Below are 5,345 nucleotides of genomic sequence, written 5' to 3' on the forward strand. Positions count from 1 at the left end.
TTTTATATATAATTTAATTTAAGTTTAATAATAAAACAATTTATTTTTGGTTTAATATTATAAATTTTATAAAGATAATAATTAAGTATTCTGTTAGAATTTAACGATTACACTGATTATATTTTAGATTTTTTATATTTAAAATGAGATGTTTATCCTGTATTTGATTGTGTTTATCTGTAATTAGTTACACGAATTCAGATATGAGATGAAATCGGATAGGGATGAACGGGTTTAAGAGTTTTAAGAGTTTTTAAGAGTTTTAGTCAAATGTTTTATAAGATAGTATAGATTAATATAAAAATTAAATTTATCACTTAACTAATATTAAGTTCATTAACACGTTCAAGAAAGTCAAAAGAAAATTTCTTCCAACCACCTTTAAGCTTATGTTTTTAATTTTTTTTTATATTTTTATTGCCACAATATTGTTTTTTATAAATAAAACATAATGTATTTAAACTAATTTATATTTAAAGATTTAATAAAAAGAGACGAGTTATTATCTGAATTTTTTAGAGATTGCTGATAAACTAATAAAATTATTATTTGAATATTCAAAAACTTAAATAAGAATTGATTAATTACTTTTTAAGTTTTAAAGTCGGAAGAAATGATAGATTATTTTCTGAATTTTTAAAATCGTACGAGAATATAGATAAAATGAAAATTAAGAATTAGCATATCAATTTTTAAAGTTTTTATTCAACTTTTATATGGACAAACCATACGACTATATACATATGGTTAAAACTTAAAAAATTTATAAAATTACAAAATAAATGATAAATTATTTTTTATGAATAAGAAGACGTATTGTCTTCCCAATTTAATGGTTTTAAATTTGATTAATATATAATACAAATAAAAATTATAATTACTATACACTAATAATTATTATTATTATCTATCAACTAAAAAACAAAAAAAAGTAAAAGAGAGACAGGGGTACATAAGAGAGATGAAATAATGTCATTCTTCAAACTTCTATGTCATTTAATGTTATTTACTAGGTATTTTTTTAACTTTTTAGTAAGTAGGGGGTGCAAATAACAACCTTTTTAATTATAAACTAGTGTTCCAACTACGCCTTGCGCGGTAGCGATAACACCATCTTCAAAAAAAATGTTATAGACTAAAATTTGAAATCCACTTATAAAAAAAAGGCAAATGTGTATGACAACTACTAATTAACATTAAATTATTTTAAGGGAAGTTGACAACAATCTTAAAACCATATGCTAATTTAAGTTATCTAAGTATGCTTGAGAATGGTGTTACAAAGTACTCAAGAAATGTTTGACTAATGTTAGTAGTTTGTTTAATTAGAAGTCACAATTCTACTTAAAATCTCATATAAGGTGACAAAATCATAATGTTCATTTTGTAACAAATTTAATTGAAATCTCATTTGAAGTTATGAAAAAGAAACGTTATATAATATTTCAAGTAAAAATTAGAGGAGTGCGTAAGTTGTAGCAACAGTAATGGAAGTTCAAGGCAATGCATGAAAAACCACATCACCAAGCTAAGATAATGGATTTTTCCTCATAAAAAAATTTACTATCAAGTGGGGTCGATGACCCACATATCAAATATTAAACTGATAAAAACAAATACTACACTTTATCGTAACATTCTATAATATTTAAATTGTAATTAGAGGGGTGTATCAAACCTTGATAGTAGTAACACCAAGATGACAGATAAATAACTACATCACCAAGTAGTATAATGGACATTCTCATATACAAAATAAAAGACGAAGCAAGTTGAAAACTCATATATTAGATATCAAACTAAGAACATATAATATATTTGATCTAAACAAAAAAACCTAAGATTCAGGATAGATATGTTAAACTAAAAACATATACTACATTTGATCTTAAGCAAAAGGTCAAGATCCGAGAAAAATATGTTTGTTCCATTTTTAGTCATTTCTTTTTGTAACAATCTTCCTCTTGCCACTTTCACTCCATCATGCTATGCGGGATGCAATTATGCAAACAATATTGAGAAAAATGTTGACTCTTTTCTTTTTGTAACCACCTCACATGTCTCTTTCTTCTTTGATCCAATGTGGGATGCAAACAATAATTTGATGGAAAAAATGATTTATATTGTTTAGAAGTTGTCACCTGATTATCCATGGTTATTGCTTTTATATGTATACAAATAAAGATATAAAAATCTAGATTATCGATATATAACTATTGTTTTTACAACTATAACTTCGACCAATTTTATGGTTTTGGTTTATCGTCAACTTTATACTATTTTATATATTAGTTTTTGATATATAACTTTTTATAAAAGATGATTGGCCAAAAAAGGACAATCTAAAAATTGCACAAACTCTCTTAGTATTACAAGATATCTAACTTCTTTTTAAATATTCACTTCTTTATTTTGTATTATTTGGTTGGTTTTGATTTCAACCACCGTTATATATTTTGTATTATTTGTTTGGTTCCTCCTTTCAAATTCATTTTTTCTTTCTTTCACATACTTACCTCCGTCTTCGAATATATTACATTCTCATGAATTTGTGGCAATACGTTAACATGTAACTTCTTTACATACAGGTTTATTTTATTTTATTTTACTTATAATCATATAATCAAGTTTAGTTAATCTAAAAAAGTTATCATAGATTCAATTTCAATTATAACAAACTAAAACAATCAATAAATTGTTCGTTATATTATTTTAAGGTTTTTAATTCAACTCTATAATATAAAATATATACTAAAGTCATATCATTACCTCTCATTGTTATTTTAAAGTCAATTGATATAAAATAAATGATATAAAAATCGGGTCATTCAAATAAGATAACCTTATTATCAAGTCTCATGAGTTGACACAATGAATCTCATCATTCTTACTTATACATACCTTATTATTTCAATCTTTCAATCTCTCACCAATATAAGATATCACAATCTCAAACCACAATTCCCCAACACCTCAGTACTTAATTCTCATGATTTCACATCAATACCTCTTGGTTTGCTCGATGATCAAAATTCAATTTAAGAAAAAAAATGTAAAATCCTTGACTCGAGCGGAAATGCGATGTGTCTGAAAACTCGGGATCGTGTTTATATTTATAACGCTTCGTCCAACACCGTAAATGATGATTCAAAGAATACTAACATCAGATGAAAGCACGTCATTAAGTCAACACTTTCATTCATATATAAGTGATATAATAGATACTTTGACTACATTTGTTATTATAAGTACTGCAATAATCACAAATTTTATTAAGAAAAAAATGTATCATTGCATTCGCTTTGCATAAATCTTTTACCAATTGGTTGGTTTTAATTTCAACCATGACTATAGATTTCGAAGCTCTATCTCACATTTATATATCCATCACCTTCTTCCAGACTATCATCTGTCTACTAATGTGAGATGATGAAAGTCAACCTTATTTCAGATTTGAGGAACACTCAAACCTCATGTTGCCAATTCATCATCCTTGGTTTCACTTTTATATTTGCACTATAATTTTTACCATTTAGTTGGTTTTGATTCCAACCATGGTATAGATTTCAAAGACGGTCATCCAAAATAAGACAACCTTATGAGGCAAACTCCATGATTTGACACAAAAACATCCAATCCACCTTTCTTATACACTTCACTTTATTCAAATATTTTAACTCTTCATCAATGTGGGATAACTACATCTCAACCACAATTCACCATATGAGAATACTAAATTCTCATAGTGCCACCTCAATACCCCAATGTTTTCTTTTATATATATAAAGATAAAGTTTTTTTTTTCCATTTGGTTGGTTTTCATCCCAATCATGTTATAGATTTCAAAGAGGGTCATCCAAAGAAAGACAACCGCATGAGGCAAACCCATTATTTGACACAAAGACATCCAATCCACCTTTCTTATACACTTCATTTTCTTCAAATCTTTCAATTCTTCACCAGTGTGAGATATCTCAAACTCAACCACAATTCACCAACACCTTAATAAACTATTCTCATGATGTCACCTCAAACACTAATGGTTCTTCTTTTTAATATATATATATATAGAGAGAGAGAGAGATCTAGAGAGAGAGAGAGGGAGGTAACAACTAGGGAAAGTCGAAAAGCGTACGTGTCCAATCCATACACAACTCATCGACATCTTGGGGCTCACTTTCACTAGGAATTTTGAACCAGGGATGCGAGATAACAAACTCATCTTGACAGCCATGTAAAGCGATTGCTTAATTAATACAACTCATCGACCAACCAAAAGTCAAGCCCAGGACACCACTATCTCAATGTCATGTGCATTGCACGTGGCTTTGTCATCTTGACAGCCATGTAAAGCGATTGCTCAATTAATACGAAGGCAATTTACGTAGATACGACGTGCATTTAATTACTCTAAACAAATTATGGGGAGTATTCTCTTAATTAAAAAAAATTATGTTTCGTAATATATTTTTGACGTCAAATCAAGTGTTTTGATAACGGGACAATTTGCACGTTACATCACGATTATAAATCATAAGAAAGAGGTCATATTTATAGGCATATGTTCAAATAATAATCATAAATAAGATGTGAACTTGGGAACCAATCACGGCCTTTGAACATGATTTTTTCAATGGATTAGGACATTACTAGAAAAATGACTTCTTCTGGTGGAATTTCCTGCTGGAAAATTACCGGCGCAAATTAAACAAATCAACAACCGTGACTTCCTCCAAAAATGGGTCGCTAAATCGCCACTGATAATTATAAACAAGTCAACATCAGGTGGACAATTTTTTGATCGCCTGGTAGGACCTTAAATCTCATTATTTTAGTAGCTTGATTTTTAATATGTTATAATTAACACATGTTTGTATTATTTAAGCTTTGTAGACGCAAGCAAAACAAGGCATGCTACCGACTGTTCCACACTGTTCGATCATACGCATAAGAAAAAGTCGAGTGGAGAGACCACATCTTCAAATACCCGGGATTACGTGACTTCTAGGTATAGCCGGGTTGTGATAAGTAAAACTTTAGAATATCTATATAGTTTGGGTTTAACTTTAAAGTTTATAATTGGGTAACTATCTATCTAGTTTGGTAAACGTTCAGATCATTTAAGTTAAAATTTTAGTGTGTGTGTGTATACATCTAGTTTGGGTTTCCGTTTGTTGGGAAAACATTAAGATTGTTAAAGTTTAAGATTTCATATATATCTTTATATAGTTTGAGTTGTCATTTGTTGGATAAACCTTAGGATCACTACCAAAAAACCCACTTTTTCCGGCGGCCAAATCCGCCGGAAATCCGCCGGAAAAAGGTATTTCCGGCGGATTTCCGGC

The 5,345-nt window shown here is 28.8% G+C and overlaps 1 non-coding gene across 1 annotated transcript; it reads right to left on the bottom strand.

Annotated features, from left to right (window-relative positions):
- Positions 1 to 1,459: 1,459 nt before the first annotated feature.
- LOC112516075 lies at positions 1,460 to 1,648 on the bottom strand. The gene has a single exon (XR_003069592.1). It is a non-coding gene; the product is annotated as a U2 spliceosomal RNA (small nuclear RNA).
- Between the last annotated feature and the right edge of the window lie 3,697 nt (positions 1,649 to 5,345).

The sequence above is a fragment of the Cynara cardunculus genome (assembly GCF_001531365.2).
Source record: "Cynara cardunculus var. scolymus isolate 2C chromosome LG 7, CcrdV1, whole genome shotgun sequence".
In the NCBI taxonomy this organism is placed as follows: Eukaryota; Viridiplantae; Streptophyta; class Magnoliopsida; order Asterales; family Asteraceae; genus Cynara; species Cynara cardunculus.